This window comes from Cololabis saira, unplaced genomic scaffold (genome assembly GCF_033807715.1).
Source record: "Cololabis saira isolate AMF1-May2022 unplaced genomic scaffold, fColSai1.1 scf118, whole genome shotgun sequence".
Lineage (NCBI taxonomy): Eukaryota > Metazoa > Chordata > Actinopteri > Beloniformes > Belonidae > Cololabis > Cololabis saira.
In genome coordinates this window covers 1-15788 of record NW_026906282.1, presented here as the reverse complement: position 1 = coordinate 15788, position 15788 = coordinate 1, and the positions used below count along the sequence as shown (strand labels likewise).

The 15788-nt window shown below is 42.6% G+C and overlaps 16 non-coding genes and 1 pseudogene across 16 annotated transcripts; all 17 read right to left on the bottom strand.

Annotated features, from left to right (window-relative positions):
* Window positions 1-250: 250 nt before the first annotated feature.
* LOC133438701 (U1 spliceosomal RNA) lies at window positions 251-414 on the bottom strand. The gene has a single exon (XR_009781762.1). It is a non-coding gene; the product is annotated as a U1 spliceosomal RNA (small nuclear RNA).
* Window positions 415-1245: 831 nt separating this feature from the next.
* Window positions 1246-1409, bottom strand: LOC133438674 (U1 spliceosomal RNA). The gene has a single exon (XR_009781738.1). It is a non-coding gene; the product is annotated as a U1 spliceosomal RNA (small nuclear RNA).
* Window positions 1410-2210: 801 nt separating this feature from the next.
* On the bottom strand, window positions 2211-2375 carry LOC133438683 (U1 spliceosomal RNA). The gene has a single exon (XR_009781746.1). It is a non-coding gene; the product is annotated as a U1 spliceosomal RNA (small nuclear RNA).
* Window positions 2376-3189: 814 nt separating this feature from the next.
* LOC133438700 (U1 spliceosomal RNA) lies at window positions 3190-3353 on the bottom strand. Its single transcript, XR_009781761.1, has one exon. It is a non-coding gene; the product is annotated as a U1 spliceosomal RNA (small nuclear RNA).
* Window positions 3354-4154: 801 nt separating this feature from the next.
* Window positions 4155-4318, bottom strand: LOC133438669 (U1 spliceosomal RNA). The gene has a single exon (XR_009781733.1). It is a non-coding gene; the product is annotated as a U1 spliceosomal RNA (small nuclear RNA).
* Window positions 4319-5164: 846 nt separating this feature from the next.
* Window positions 5165-5328, bottom strand: LOC133438698 (U1 spliceosomal RNA). Its single transcript, XR_009781759.1, has one exon. It is a non-coding gene; the product is annotated as a U1 spliceosomal RNA (small nuclear RNA).
* An 841-nt stretch (window positions 5329-6169) lies between these two features.
* LOC133438663 (U1 spliceosomal RNA) lies at window positions 6170-6333 on the bottom strand. The gene has a single exon (XR_009781727.1). It is a non-coding gene; the product is annotated as a U1 spliceosomal RNA (small nuclear RNA).
* Window positions 6334-7154: 821 nt separating this feature from the next.
* Window positions 7155-7318, bottom strand: LOC133438697 (U1 spliceosomal RNA). Its single transcript, XR_009781758.1, has one exon. It is a non-coding gene; the product is annotated as a U1 spliceosomal RNA (small nuclear RNA).
* Window positions 7319-8119: 801 nt separating this feature from the next.
* Window positions 8120-8283, bottom strand: LOC133438696 (U1 spliceosomal RNA). Its single transcript, XR_009781757.1, has one exon. It is a non-coding gene; the product is annotated as a U1 spliceosomal RNA (small nuclear RNA).
* An 836-nt stretch (window positions 8284-9119) lies between these two features.
* Window positions 9120-9283, bottom strand: LOC133438695 (U1 spliceosomal RNA). Its single transcript, XR_009781756.1, has one exon. It is a non-coding gene; the product is annotated as a U1 spliceosomal RNA (small nuclear RNA).
* An 801-nt stretch (window positions 9284-10084) lies between these two features.
* On the bottom strand, window positions 10085-10248 carry LOC133438693 (U1 spliceosomal RNA). Its single transcript, XR_009781755.1, has one exon. It is a non-coding gene; the product is annotated as a U1 spliceosomal RNA (small nuclear RNA).
* An 846-nt stretch (window positions 10249-11094) lies between these two features.
* On the bottom strand, window positions 11095-11258 carry LOC133438692 (U1 spliceosomal RNA). The gene has a single exon (XR_009781754.1). It is a non-coding gene; the product is annotated as a U1 spliceosomal RNA (small nuclear RNA).
* An 865-nt stretch (window positions 11259-12123) lies between these two features.
* LOC133438688 (U1 spliceosomal RNA) lies at window positions 12124-12287 on the bottom strand. Its single transcript, XR_009781751.1, has one exon. It is a non-coding gene; the product is annotated as a U1 spliceosomal RNA (small nuclear RNA).
* Window positions 12288-13106: 819 nt separating this feature from the next.
* Window positions 13107-13222, bottom strand: LOC133438691 (U5 spliceosomal RNA). The gene has a single exon (XR_009781753.1). It is a non-coding gene; the product is annotated as a U5 spliceosomal RNA (small nuclear RNA).
* Window positions 13223-13565: 343 nt separating this feature from the next.
* On the bottom strand, window positions 13566-13756 carry LOC133438687 (U2 spliceosomal RNA). The gene has a single exon (XR_009781750.1). It is a non-coding gene; the product is annotated as a U2 spliceosomal RNA (small nuclear RNA).
* Window positions 13757-14059: 303 nt separating this feature from the next.
* LOC133438690 (U5 spliceosomal RNA) lies at window positions 14060-14175 on the bottom strand. Its single transcript, XR_009781752.1, has one exon. It is a non-coding gene; the product is annotated as a U5 spliceosomal RNA (small nuclear RNA).
* A 329-nt stretch (window positions 14176-14504) lies between these two features.
* LOC133438689 (U2 spliceosomal RNA) lies at window positions 14505-14678 on the bottom strand (annotated as a pseudogene).
* Window positions 14679-15788: the final 1110 nt, after the last annotated feature.

Below are 15788 nucleotides of genomic sequence, written 5' to 3'. Positions count from 1 at the left end.
AATATGTGAACAGTAAACGTGGAATTTCAGCGATTTTGAATTTTAAAAAAGACATGTAAAATTGGAGAAGTTAAATGGAAAATAACTTTACAGTCAATTCACTGGATAAACAAAACCTTGAAGACATTTCTTTCACTTTACATTATTTCTTTGCAGATGACCTTTGAGTTGTGGAGTCTCCTAGCTGCCAATTGTCATTGATAACAGACATGATATTTATTGATGAGTTATTTTTTATTCAATATTTGATCAGGGGAGAGCGCGAACGCAGTCCCCCACTACCACAAATTATGCAGTCGAGATTCCCACATTTGGGGAATTCGCAAAGGTCAGCACAGCCGAAGTGCAATGGCTTAGCCTCGCCTTGGGTGAACCACCTTCTTGATCATGGTATCTCCCCTGCCAGGTAAGTATGAGTTGTACACATCTGGGCTTGGGTGGTCCTTACCACACACACCAAACTCACTGACGGTGTCAGGACGCCATCTAAAACCTCTTTTCTTATCATTTTATTTGTTATTTAAGCGTACTCTTAAATTAAATACTTATGATTTGTTATTTACTGTTTAATTGTGTCTTTCCACTTTTAATGTTGATGTAAAGCACTTTGAATTACCTTGTGTTGAATTGTGCTATACAAATAAACTTGCCTTGCCTTGCCTTGCCTTGCCTTGCCTTGCCTTGCCTTGCCTTGCCTTGCCTTGCCTTGCCTAAAACAGTGAATGTATAAACTCCGATGTTGGGATCACGATTGCCCCTACCGTGAGGCAGGAGAACTACGTGCCTCACTGTGCGCCTCTCTGCAGCCGCTTTCCGACACAAGAAACACGTACAGTGGAGAAAAGCTGTATATTAAATAAACTATGTAAATTCAGTTCATACAGCAAAAGTGTTTGAACACTTTAATAGTTACAATACGGTCTCACTGCCAGCACAGTTAGCCGAGTGGCTGCGCAATCCATGGTGAGGCTCATCTGGCTGCAGCCTCTCTTTTCAATATGTGAACAGTAAACATGGAATTTCAGCGATTTTGAATTTTAAAAAAGACATGTAAAATTGGAGAAGTTAAATGGAAAATAACTTTTCAGTCAATTCACTGGATAAACAAAACCTTGAAAACATTTCTTTCATTTTACATTATTTCTTTGCAGATGACTTTTGAGTTGTGGAGTCTCCTAGCTGCCAATTGTCATTGATAACAGACATGATATTTATTGATGAGTTATTTTTTATTCAACATTTGATCAGGGGAGAGCGCGAACGCAGTCCCCCACTACCACAAATTATGCAGTTGAGATTCCCACATTTGGGGAGTTCGCAAAGGTCAGCACAGCCGAAGTGCAATGGCTTAGCCTCGCCTTGGGTGAACCACCTTCTTGATCATGGTATCTCCCCTGCCAGGTAAGTATGAGTTGTACACATCTGGGCTTGGGTGGTCCTTACCACACACACCAAACTCACTGACGGTGTCAGGACGCCATCTAAAACCTCTTTTCTTATCATTTTATTCCATTTTATTTGTTATTTAAGCGTACTCTTAAATTAAATACTTATGATTTGTTATTTACTGTTTAATTGTGTCTTTCCACTTTTAATGTTGATGTAAAGCACTTTGAATTACCTTGTGTTGAATTGTGCTATACAAATAAACTTGCCTTGCCTTGCCTTGCCTTGCCTAAAACAGTGAATGTATAAACTCCGATGTTGGGATCACAATTGCCCCTACCGTGAGGCAGGAGAACTACGTGCCTCACTGTGCGCCTCTCTGCAGCCGCTTTCCGACACAAGAAACACGTACAGTGGAGAAAAGCTGTATATTAAATAAACTATGTAAATTCAGTTCATACAGCAAAAGTGTTTGAACACTTTAATAGTTACAATACGGTCTCACTGCCAGCACAGTTAGCCGAGTGGCTGCGCAATCCATGGTGAGGCTCATCTGGCTGCAGCCTCTCTTTTCAATATGTGAACAGTAAACATGGAATTTCAGCGATTTTGAATTTTAAAAAAGACATGTAAAATTGGAGAAGTTAAATGGAAAATAACTTTTTAGTCAATTCACTGGATAAACAAAACCTTGAAGACATTTCTTTCATTTTACATTATTTCTTTGCAGATGACCTTTGAGTTGTGGAGTCTCCTAGCTGCCAATTGTCATTGATAACAGACATGATATTTATTGATGAGTTATTTTCTATTCAACATTTGATCAAGGGAGAGCGCGAACGCAGTCCCCCACTACCACAAATTATGCAGTCGAGATTCCCACATTTGGGGAATTCGCAAAGGTCAGCACAGCCGAAGTGCAATGGCTTAGCCTCGCCTTGGGTGAACCACCTTCTTGATCATGGTATCCCCCCCGACCAGGTAAGTATGAGTTGTACACATCTGGGCTTGGGTGGTCCTTACCACACACACCAAACTCACTGACGGTGTCAGGCCCCATCTAAAACCTCTTTTCTTATCATTTTATTTGTTATTTAAGCGTACTCTTAAATTAAATACTTATGATTTGTTATTTACTGTTTAATTGTGTCTTTCCACTTTTAATGTTGATGTAAAGCACTTTGAATTACCTTGTGTTGAATTGTGCTATACAAATTAACTTGCCTTGCCTTGCCTTGCCTTGCCTTGCCTTGCCTTGCCTTGCCTTGCCTAAAACAGTGAATGTATAAACTCCGATGTTGGGATCACGATTGCCCCTACCGTGAGGCAGGAGAACTACGTGCCTCACTGTGCGCCTCTCTGCAGCCGCTTTCCGACAAAAGAAACACGTACAGTGGAGAAAAGCTGTATATTAAATAAACTATGTAAATTCAGTTCATACAGCAAAAGTGTTTGAACACTTTAATAGTTACAATACGGTCTCACTGTCAGCACAGTTAGCCGAGTGGCTGCGCAATCCATGGTGAGGCTCATCTGGCTGCAGCCTCTCTTTTCAATATGTGAACAGTAAACGTGGAATTTCAGCGATTTTGAATTTTAAAAAAGACATGTAAAATTGGAGAAGTTAAATGGAAAATAACTTTTCAGTCAATTCACTGGATAAACAAAACCTTGAAGACATTTCTTTCACTTTACATTATTTCTTTGCAGATGACCTTTGAGTTGTGGAGTCTCCTAGCTGCCAATTGTCATTGATAACAGACATGATATTTATTGATGAGTTATTTTTATTCAACATTTGATCAGGGGAGAGCGCGAACGCAGTCCCCCACTACCACAAATTATGCAGTCGAGATTCCCACATTTGGGGAATTCGCAAAGGTCAGCACAGCCGAAGTGCAATGGCTTAGCCTCGCCTTGGGTGAACCACCTTCTTGATCATGGTATCTCCCCTGCCAGGTAAGTATGAGTTGTACACATCTGGGCTTGGGTGGTCCTTACCACACACACCAAACTCACTGACGGTGTAAGGATGCCATCTAAAACCTCTTTTCTTATCATTTTATTCCATTTTATTTGTTATTTAAGCGTACTCTTAAATTAAATACTTATGATTTGTTATTTGCTGTTTAATTGTGTCTTTCCACTTTTAATGTTGATGTAAAGCACTTTGAATTACCTTGTGTTGAATTGTGCTATACAAATAAACTTGCCTTGCCTTGCCTTGCCTTGCCTAAAACAGTGAATGTATAAACTCCGATGTTGGGATCACGATTGCCCCTACCGTGAGGCAGGAGAACTACGTGCCTCACTGTCCGCCTCTCTCCAGCCGCTTTCCGACTCAAGAAACACGTACAGTGGAGAAAAGCTGTATATTAAATAAACTATGTAAATTCAGTTCATACAGCAAAAGTGTTTGAACACTTTAATAGTTACAATACGGTCTCACTGTCAGCACAGTTAGCCGAGTGGCTGCGCAATCCATGGTGAGGCTCATCTGGCTGCAGCCTCTCTTTTCAATATGTGAACAGTAAACGTGGAATTTCAGCGATTTTGAATTTTAAAAAAGACATGTAAAATTGGAGAAGTTAAATGGAAAATAACTTTACAGTCAATTCACTGGATAAACAAAACCTTGAAGACATTTCTTTCACTTTACATTATTTCTTTGCAGATGACCTTTGAGTTGTGGAGTCTCCTAGCTGCCAATTGTCATTGATAACAGACATGATATTTATTGATGAGTTATTTTTTATTCAATATTTGATCAGGGGAGAGCGCGAACGCAGTCCCCCACTACCACAAATTATGCAGTCGAGATTCCCACATTTGGGGATTTCGCAAAGGTCAGCACAGCCGAAGTGCAATGGCTTAGCCTCGCCTTGGGTGAACCACCTTCTTGATCATGGTATCTCCCCTGCCAGGTAAGTATGAGTTGTACACATCTGGGCTTGGGTGGTCCTTACCACACACACCAAACTCACTGACGGTGTCAGGACGCCATCTAAAACCTCTTTTCTTATCATTTTATTTGTTATTTAAGCGTACTCTTAAATTAAATACTTATGATTTGTTATTTACTGTTTAATTGTGTCTTTCCACTTTTAATGTTGATGTAAAGCACTTTGAATTACCTTGTGTTGAATTGTGCTATACAAATAAACTTGCCTTGCCTTGCCTTGCCTTGCCTTGCCTTGCCTTGCCTTGCCTTGCCTTGCCTTGCCTTGCCTTGCCTTGCCTTGCCTAAAACAGTGAATGTATAAACTCCGATGTTGGGATCACGATTGCCCCTACCGTGAGGCAGGAGAACTACGTGCCTCACTGTGCGCCTCTCTGCAGCCGCTTTCCGACAAAAGAAACACGTACAGTGGAGAAAAGCTGTATATTAAATAAACTCTGTAAATTCAGTTCATACAGCAAAAGTGTTTGAACACTTTAATAGTTACAATACGGTCTCACTGCCAGCACAGTTAGCCGAGTGGCTGCGCAATCCATGGTGAGGCTCATCTGGCTGCAGCCTCTCTTTTCAATATGTGAACAGTAAACATGGAATTTCAGCGATTTTGAATTTTAAAAAAGACATGTAAAATTGGAGAAGTTAAATGGAAAATAACTTTTCAGTCAATTCACTGGATAAACAAAACCTTGAAAACATTTCTTTCATTTTACATTATTTCTTTGCAGATGACTTTTGAGTTGTGGAGTCTCCTAGCTGCCAATTGTCATTGATAACAGACATGATATTTATTGATGAGTTATTTTTTATTCAACATTTGATCAGGGGAGAGCGCGAACGCAGTCCCCCACTACCACAAATTATGCAGTCGAGATTCCCACATTTGGGGAATTCGCAAAGGTCAGCACAGCCGAAGTGCAATGGCTTAGCCTCGCCTTGGGTGAACCACCTTCTTGATCATGGTATCTCCCCTGCCAGGTAAGTATGAGTTGTACACATCTGGGCTTGGGTGGTCCTTACCACACACACCAAACTCACTGACGGTGTCAGGACGCCATCTAAAACCTCTTTTCTTATCATTTTATTCCATTTTATTTGTTATTTAAGCGTACTCTTAAATTAAATACTTATGATTTGTTATTTACTGTTTAATTGTGTCTTTCCACTTTTAATGTTGATGTAAAGCACTTTGAATTACCTTGTGTTGAATTGTGCTATACAAATAAACTTGCCTTGCCTTGCCTTGCCTTGCCTTGCCTTGCCTTGCCTTGCCTTGCCTTGCCTTGCCTTGCCTAAAACAGTGAATGTATAAACTCCGATGTTGGGATCACGATTGCCCCTACCGTGAGGCAGGAGAACTACGTGCCTCACTGTCCGCCTCTCTCCAGCCGCTTTCCGACTCAAGAAACACGTACAGTGGAGAAAAGCTGTATATTAAATAAACTATGTAAATTCAGTTCATACAGCAAAAGTGTTTGAACACTTTAATAGTTACAATACGGTCTCACTGTCAGCACAGTTAGCCGAGTGGCTGCGCAATCCATGGTGAGGCTCATCTGGCTGCAGCCTCTCTTTTCAATATGTGAACAGTAAACGTGGAATTTCAGCGATTTTGAATTTTAAAAAAGACATGTAAAATTGGAGAAGTTAAATGGAAAATAACTTTACAGTCAATTCACTGGATAAACAAAACCTTGAAGACATTTCTTTCACTTTACATTATTTCTTTGCAGATGACCTTTGAGTTGTGGAGTCTCCTAGCTGCCAATTGTCATTGATAACAGACATGATATTTATTGATGAGTTATTTTTTATTCAATATTTGATCAGGGGAGAGCGCAAACGCAGTCCCCCACTACCACAAATTATGCAGTCGAGATTCCCACATTTGGGGAATTCGCAAAGGTCAGCACAGCCGAAGTGCAATGGCTTAGCCTCGCCTTGGGTGAACCACCTTCTTGATCATGGTATCTCCCCTGCCAGGTAAGTATGAGTTGTACACATCTGGGCTTGGGTGGTCCTTACCACACACACCAAACTCACTGACGGTGTCAGGACGCCATCTAAAACCTCTTTTCTTATCATTTTATTTGTTATTTAAGCGTACTCTTAAATTAAATACTTATGATTTGTTATTTACTGTTTAATTGTGTCTTTCCACTTTTAATGTTGATGTAAAGCACTTTGAATTACCTTGTGTTGAATTGTGCTATACAAATAAACTTGCCTTGCCTTGCCTTGCCTTGCCTTGCCTTGCCTTGCCTTGCCTTGCCTTGCCTAAAACAGTGAATGTATAAACTCCGATGTTGGGATCACGATTGCCCCTACCGTGAGGCAGGAGAACTACGTGCCTCACTGTGCGCCTCTCTGCAGCCGCTTTCCGACAAAAGAAACACGTACAGTGGAGAAAAGCTGTATATTAAATAAACTCTGTAAATTCAGTTCATACAGCAAAAGTGTTTGAACACTTTAATAGTTACAATACGGTCTCACTGCCAGCACAGTTAGCCGAGTGGCTGCGCAATCCATGGTGAGGCTCATCTGGCTGCAGCCTCTCTTTTCAATATGTGAACAGTAAACATGGAATTTCAGCGATTTTGAATTTTAAAAAAGACATGTAAAATTGGAGAAGTTAAATGGAAAATAACTTTTCAGTCAATTCACTGGATAAACAAAACCTTGAAAACATTTCTTTCATTTTACATTATTTCTTTGCAGATGACTTTTGAGTTGTGGAGTCTCCTAGCTGCCAATTGTCATTGATAACAGACATGATATTTATTGATGAGTTATTTTTTATTCAACATTTGATCAGGGGAGAGCGCGAACGCAGTCCCCCACTACCACAAATTATGCAGTCGAGATTCCCACATTTGGGGAATTCGCAAAGGTCAGCACAGCCGAAGTGCAATGGCTTAGCCTCGCCTTGGGTGAACCACCTTCTTGATCATGGTATCTCCCCTGCCAGGTAAGTATGAGTTGTACACATCTGGGCTTGGGTGGTCCTTACCACACACACCAAACTCACTGACGGTGTCAGGACGCCATCTAAAACCTCTTTTCTTATCATTTTATTCCATTTTATTTGTTATTTAAGCGTACTCTTAAATTAAATACTTATGATTTGTTATTTACTGTTTAATTGTGTCTTTCCACTTTTAATGTTGATGTAAAGCACTTTGAATTACCTTGTGTTGAATTGTGCTATACAAATAAACTTGCCTTGCCTTGCCTTGCCTTGCCTAAAACAGTGAATGTATAAACTCCGATGTTGGGATCACGATTGCCCCTACCGTGAGGCAGGAGAACTACGTGCCTCACTGTCCGCCTCTCTCCAGCCGCTTTCCGACACAAGAAACACGTACAGTGGAGAAAAGCTGTATATTAAATAAACTATGTAAATTCAGTTCATACAGCAAAAGTGTTTGAACACTTTAATAGTTACAATACGGTCTCACTGTCAGCACAGTTAGCCGAGTGGCTGCGCAATCCATGGTGAGGCTCATCTGGCTGCAGCCTCTCTTTTCAATATGTGAACAGTAAACGTGGAATTTCAGCGATTTTGAATTTTAAAAAAGACATGTAAAATTGGAGAAGTTAAATGGAAAATAACTTTACAGTCAATTCACTGGATAAACAAAACCTTGAAGACATTTCTTTCACTTTACATTATTTCTTTGCAGATGACCTTTGAGTTGTGGAGTCTCCTAGCTGCCAATTGTCATTGATAACAGACATGATATTTATTGATGAGTTATTTTTTATTCAATATTTGATCAGGGGAGAGCGCGAACGCAGTCCCCCACTACCACAAATTATGCAGTCGAGATTCCCACATTTGGGGAATTCGCAAAGGTCAGCACAGCCGAAGTGCAATGGCTTAGCCTCGCCTTGGGTGAACCACCTTCTTGATCATGGTATCTCCCCTGCCAGGTAAGTATGAGTTGTACACATCTGGGCTTGGGTGGTCCTTACCACACACACCAAACTCACTGACGGTGTCAGGACGCCATCTAAAACCTCTTTTCTTATCATTTTATTTGTTATTTAAGCGTACTCTTAAATTAAATACTTATGATTTGTTATTTACTGTTTAATTGTGTCTTTCCACTTTTAATGTTGATGTAAAGCACTTTGAATTACCTTGTGTTGAATTGTGCTATACAAATAAACTTGCCTTGCCTTGCCTTGCCTTGCCTTGCCTTGCCTTGCCTTGCCTTGCCTTGCCTTGCCTTGCCTTGCCTAAAACAGTGAATGTATAAACTCCGATGTTGGGATCACGATTGCCCCTACCGTGAGGCAGGAGAACTACGTGCCTCACTGTGCGCCTCTCTGCAGCCGCTTTCCGACAAAAGAAACACGTACAGTGGAGAAAAGCTGTATATTAAATAAACTCTGTAAATTCAGTTCATACAGCAAAAGTGTTTGAACACTTTAATAGTTACAATACGGTCTCACTGCCAGCACAGTTAGCCGAGTGGCTGCGCAATCCATGGTGAGGCTCATCTGGCTGCAGCCTCTCTTTTCAATATGTGAACAGTAAACATGGAATTTCAGCGATTTTGAATTTTAAAAAAGACATGTAAAATTGGAGAAGTTAAATGGAAAATAACTTTTCAGTCAATTCACTGGATAAACAAAACCTTGAAAACATTCCTTTCATTTTACATTATTTCTTTGCAGATGACTTTTGAGTTGTGGAGTCTCCTAGCTGCCAATTGTCATTGATAACAGACATGATATTTATTGATGAGTTATTTTTTATTCAACATTTGATCAGGGGAGAGCGCGAACGCAGTCCCCCACTACCACAAATTATGCAGTCGAGATTCCCACATTTGGGGAATTCGCAAAGGTCAGCACAGCCGAAGTGCAATGGCTTAGCCTCGCCTTGGGTGAACCACCTTCTTGATCATGGTATCTCCCCTGCCAGGTAAGTATGAGTTGTACACATCTGGGCTTGGGTGGTCCTTACCACACACACCAAACTCACTGACGGTGTCAGGACGCCATCTAAAACCTCTTTTCTTATCATTTTATTCCATTTTATTTGTTATTTAAGCGTACTCTTAAATTAAATACTTATGATTTGTTATTTACTGTTTAATTGTGTCTTTCCACTTTTAATGTTGATGTAAAGCACTTTGAATTACCTTGTGTTGAATTGTGCTATACAAATAAACTTGCCTTGCCTTGCCTTGCCTTGCCTAAAACAGTGAATGTATAAACTCCGATGTTGGGATCACGATTGCCCCTACCGTGAGGCAGGAGAACTACGTGCCTCACTGTCCGCCTCTCTCCAGCCGCTTTCCGACACAAGAAACACGTACAGTGGAGAAAAGCTGTATATTAAATAAACTATGTAAATTCAGTTCATACAGCAAAAGTGTTTGAACACTTTAATAGTTACAATACGGTCTCACTGTCAGCACAGTTAGCCGAGTGGCTGCGCAATCCATGGTGAGGCTCATCTGGCTGCAGCCTCTCTTTTCAATATGTGAACAGTAAACGTGGAATTTCAGCGATTTTGAATTTTAAAAAAGACATGTAAAATTGGAGAAGTTAAATGGAAAATAACTTTACAGTCAATTCACTGGATAAACAAAACCTTGAAGACATTTCTTTCACTTTACATTATTTCTTTGCAGATGACCTTTGAGTTGTGGAGTCTCCTAGCTGCCAATTGTCATTGATAACAGACATGATATTTATTGATGAGTTATTTTTTATTCAATATTTGATCAGGGGAGAGCGCGAACGCAGTCCCCCACTACCACAAATTATGCAGTCGAGATTCCCACATTTGGGGAATTCGCAAAGGTCAGCACAGCCGAAGTGCAATGGCTTAGCCTCGCCTTGGGTGAACCACCTTCTTGATCATGGTATCTCCCCTGCCAGGTAAGTATGAGTTGTACACATCTGGGCTTGGGTGGTCCTTACCACACACACCAAACTCACTGACGGTGTCAGGACGCCATCTAAAACCTCTTTTCTTATCATTTTATTTGTTATTTAAGCGTACTCTTAAATTAAATACTTATGATTTGTTATTTACTGTTTAATTGTGTCTTTCCACTTTTAATGTTGATGTAAAGCACTTTGAATTACCTTGTGTTGAATTGTGCTATACAAATAAACTTGCCTTGCCTTGCCTTGCCTTGCCTTGCCTTGCCTTGCCTTGCCTTGCCTTGCCTTGCCTTGCCTTGCCTTGCCTTGCCTAAAACAGTGAATGTATAAACTCCGATGTTGGGATCACGATTGCCCCTACCGTGAGGCAGGAGAACTACGTGCCTCACTGTGCGCCTCTCTGCAGCCGCTTTCCGACAAAAGAAACACGTACAGTGGAGAAAAGCTGTATATTAAATAAACTCTGTAAATTCAGTTCATACAGCAAAAGTGTTTGAACACTTTAATAGTTACAATACGGTCTCACTGCCAGCACAGTTAGCCGAGTGGCTGCGCAATCCATGGTGAGGCTCATCTGGCTGCAGCCTCTCTTTTCAATATGTGAACAGTAAACATGGAATTTCAGCGATTTTGAATTTTAAAAAAGACATGTAAAATTGGAGAAGTTAAATGGAAAATAACTTTTCAGTCAATTCACTGGATAAACAAAACCTTGAAAACATTTCTTTCATTTTACATTATTTCTTTGCAGATGACTTTTGAGTTGTGGAGTCTCCTAGCTGCCAATTGTCATTGATAACAGACATGATATTTATTGATGAGTTATTTTTTATTCAACATTTGATCAGGGGAGAGCGCGAACGCAGTCCCCCACTACCACAAATTATGCAGTCGAGATTCCCACATTTGGGGAATTCGCAAAGGTCAGCACAGCCGAAGTGCAATGGCTTAGCCTCGCCTTGGGTGAACCACCTTCTTGATCATGGTATCTCCCCTGCCAGGTAAGTATGAGTTGTACACATCTGGGCTTGGGTGGTCCTTACCACACACACCAAACTCACTGACGGTGTCAGGACGCCATCTAAAACCTCTTTTCTTATCATTTTATTCCATTTTATTTGTTATTTAAGCGTACTCTTAAATTAAATATGATTTGTTATTTACTGTTTAATTGTGTCTTTCCACTTTTAATGTTGATGTAAAGCACTTTGAATGACCTTGTGTTGAATTGTGCTATACAAATAAACTTGCCTTGCCTTGCCTTGCCTTGCCTTGCCTTGCCTTGCCTTGCCTTGCCTCGCCTTGCCTCGCCTTGCCTCGCCTTGCCTCGCCTTGCCTTGCCTAAAACAGTGAATGTATAAACTCCGATGTTGGAATCACGATTGCCCCTACCATGAGTCAGGAGAACTACGTGCCTCACTGTCCGCCTCTCTCCAGCCGCTTTCCGACTCAAGAAACACGTACAGTGGAGAAAAGCTGTATATTAAATAAACTATGTAAATTCAGTTCATACAGCAAAAGTGTTTGAACACTTTAATAGTTACAATACGGTCTCACTGCCAGCAGTTAGCCGAGTGGTTGCGCAATCCATGGTGAGGCTCATCTGGCTGTAGCCTCTCTTTTCAATATGTGAACAATAAACGTCGAATTTCAGCCATTTTGAATTTTAAAAAATACATGTAAAATTGGAGAAGTTAAATGGAAAATAACTTTACAGTCAATTCACTGGATAAACAAAACCTTGAAGACATTTCTTTCATTTTCCATTATTTCTTTGCAGAAGACTTTTGAATTGTGGAGTCTCCTAGCTGCCAATTGTCATTGATAACAGACATGATATTTATTGATGAGTTATTTTCTATTCAACATTTGATCAGGGGAGAGCGCGAACGCAGTCCCCCACTACCACAAATTATGCAGTCGAGATTCCCACATTTGGGGAATTCGCAAAGGTCAGCACAGCCGAAGTGCAATGGCTTAGCCTCGCCTTGGGTGAACCACCTTCTTGATCATGGTATCTCCCCTGCCAGGTAAGTATGAGTTGTACACATCTGGGCTTGGGTGGTCCTTACCACACACACCAAACTCACTGACGGTGTCAGGACGCCATCTAAAACCTCTTTTCTTATCATTTTATTCCATTTTATTTGTTATTTAAGCGTACTCTTAAATTAAATATGATTTGTTATTTACTGTTTAATTGTGTCTTTCCACTTTTAATGTTGATGTAAAGCACTTTGAATGACCTTGTGTTGAATTGTGCTATACAAATAAACTTGCCTTGCCTTGCCTTGCCTTGCCTTGCCTTGCCTTGCCTTGCCTTGCCTTGCCTTGCCTTGCCTTGCCTTGCCTTGCCTAAAACAGTGAATGTATAAACTCCGATGTTGGGATCACGATTGCCCCTACCGTGAGGCAGGAGAACTACGTGCCTCACTGTCCGCCTCTCTGCAGCCGCTTTCCGACTCAAGAAACACGTACAGTGGAGAAAAGCTGTATATATGTATATATGTATATATGTATATATACATATATACAGCTTTTCTCCACTGTACGTGTTTCTTGAGTATGTAAAGTGTTGCTTGACCGCAGCACCTTCCTGGCACGGCGTGCACTTGTGTCGGTTGCCTTTGTCCCAAACGCCTAGATGGCCGGCTCCCTTTGCAGCTCCGCCCTCTGACACGCACCTGTAGCAGGCTCACCTGAGGAAATGGTTGAAGTGGAAATGAAATAACAAAAAGGAAAGGAAAGAACTGAAGAACAAGACACAGACAGCAACATCAGCTGGCCCTGAGATTTCAGTGGGCAAACTCAGACTGACCTCTTGGTCACAGCTTTTTCTTTTGCACAGTTTCAAAAAAAATCGGCCGTTAGACCGAGCCCCCAAAAATATGGTCAACTCATTGACGTTACTCTCCACGGAAGTCTTTAGTAAAAGGCGAAAGACTTGTGCGTTATGAAGAGAAACACGAGCAAGTACGGAAAAGAGCACGGGAGCGGCAGCCTAGGCACGTGAGCCGCGTCACTGTACTCCTGGTGAGCTCTACGGATCCCCGGGGCCACGGCTCTTCGGCCTGACATCGTCCTATTATCGAAGGCCTGGCCGGCCTCAGGCGCAGGACAGAGATTTGCTCCTCCCCCTTCACGCCGGTCAGTCGGTGGCACCACCAGGGCCGTATTACACGTTTGTGACGTCGCCCTCTTCTTTTTCTTCAAGCTGAAGCTGCAAGGAACAACACCGCCTGAGGCAAGGCTCGGCGCTCCTCAGCTGCTGAGCCACTGCGTTATTTTATTATTTTTTTTACAAGAGAAAGAAAGCGAAGCGTGCACCATTCCCAGCGGCACTGCAGTACCGGGGCGATGCTTGGAGTGAACGGAGCTAGCTCCTTTTTCAACTCCCGCTGCCAAAAATCGGCTTAATATGTTGTCCTCATATAGAGGACATATCAGATATTAAACTGATAAGAACAGATACTACACTTGATCTTAGCCAAAAGGCCGAGAAGCGATAACTCCAAAGTGTTGCTTGACCGCAGCGCCTTCCTGGCACGGCGTGCACTTGTGTCGGTTCCCTTTTTCCCAAACGCCTAGATGGCCGGCTCCCTTTGCAGCTCCGCCCTCTGACACGCACCTGTAGCAGGCTCACCTGAGGAAATGGTTGAAGTGGAAATGAAATAACAAAAAGGAAAGGAAAGAACTGAAGAACAAGACACAGACAGCAACATCGCAACATCAGCTTGCCCTGAGATTGCAGTGGGCAAAACTCAGACTGACCTCTTGGTCACAGCTTTTTCTTTTGTACAGTCTCAAAAAAGCTCGGCCGTTAGACCGAGCCCCCAAAAATTTGGTCAACTCATTGACGTTACTCTCCACGGAAGTCTTTAGTAAAAGGCGAAAGACTTGTGCGTTATGAAGAGAAACACGAGCAAGTACGGAAAAGAGCACGGGAGCGGCAGCCTAGGCACGTGAGCCGCGTCACTGTACTCCTGGTGAGCTCTACGGATCCCCGGGGCCACGCCTCTTCGGCCTGACATCGTCCTATTATCGAAGGCCTGGCCGGCCTCAGGCGCAGGACAGAGATTTGCTCCTCCCCCTTCGGTGGCACCACCAGGGCCGTATTACACGTTTGTGACGTCGCCTCTTCTTTTTCTTCAAGCTGAAGCTGCAAGGAACAACACCGCCTGAGGCAAGGCTCGGTGCTCCTCAGCTGCTGAGCCACTGCGTTATTTTATTATTTTTTTTACAAGAGAAAGAAAGCGAAGCGTGCACCATTCCCGGCGGCACTGCAGTACCGGGGCGATGCTTGGAGTGAACGGAGCTAGCTCCTTTTTCAACTCCCGCTGCCAAAAATCGGCTTAATATGTTGTCCTCATATAGAGGACATATCAGATATTAAACTGATAAGAACAGATTTTTTCTTTCGAAAAGATTTATTGATACTGGATCATTGGATCATCACAACATAAGCTTCCAATATTAACATTACAATTTTACAACTTACATATCACTATTACATGCAACAATTTAATAAATTAGTGACCTTAAAACCTGTTTTTCAAACAATTGTAAATGGTAAAAAGGATAAAATCAACATTTCCTTGTGTAAAAGGCTTATGTTCCAGTGTGAGTGACTGCGTTCAATGTCCATGTTCAGTAAAAAGGAATGCATTAAATAAAATGTGTCCAATTCCCTCGTTGTACAGAAGCGGGGTGAGTCCCTACCAAGGATGACTCATTCCGCCGCCCCAAACAGTAGCTCTCTCGGGTTCCTGTCCCAGTGCTCAGAGGGGATCCCCCCCTGCTGCTCCTTCCCACCAGCCTCGCCCGGAGAGCCAGGCCGTTGCTGCTTTGACCTTTCTGTGTGTTGCTCCGGCTCCTTCGTCCGAATGGGCACAGAGGCGATGCTTCTTTGTGGCTGTATCCTAGGCCTACCGCCTGCAGCACCGGCCAGTTGGACCATTGCTGCGGCCATCTGGAGTACAGCCACGGGGGAAGCTGCTTGTGCTTTCTTACCAGCAAGTTCCTGGAGGTCCACATAGCGTCTTTGCTGGCGGTCAGGGCGAGCCACTGTTTGGCAAAGTATTTTCCTTTCAGGTTAACCCTCTGGCTCACCCCATACAGCACTAGCTGTGCTGTTAGGACCTCCCTTGCTGGTAAGTACGGGAATTACAAGGAGCCGGCCATTGCCCACTGGTCTACGGCAGCGCTGCACTCCCAGAACAGGTGCCTCACCGACTCAGGTGCGCTACAACCTTGTCGGGGGCAGTTGGAGATCGCCGACATTCCTCGGGAGTGCATAACGACCTGACCGGGAGGATCTCATGAGCCATCATCGATGACAGGTCCCGGAGTCTGTTTGGGAGGGCGGAATGGTTCACATTGCGCCAAACTATGGAGGGCTCACCAAATGTGAGCCGCCGCACTGGACGCACTGGTTTCTGCTCCTGCACAAACGAGGTCAGACAGCGGTGGTTAGATAAAATATGTAACACTCTGGGCTCTAACTGTCGATTTCCATTTCTAAACTTGATTGTTAAAATGA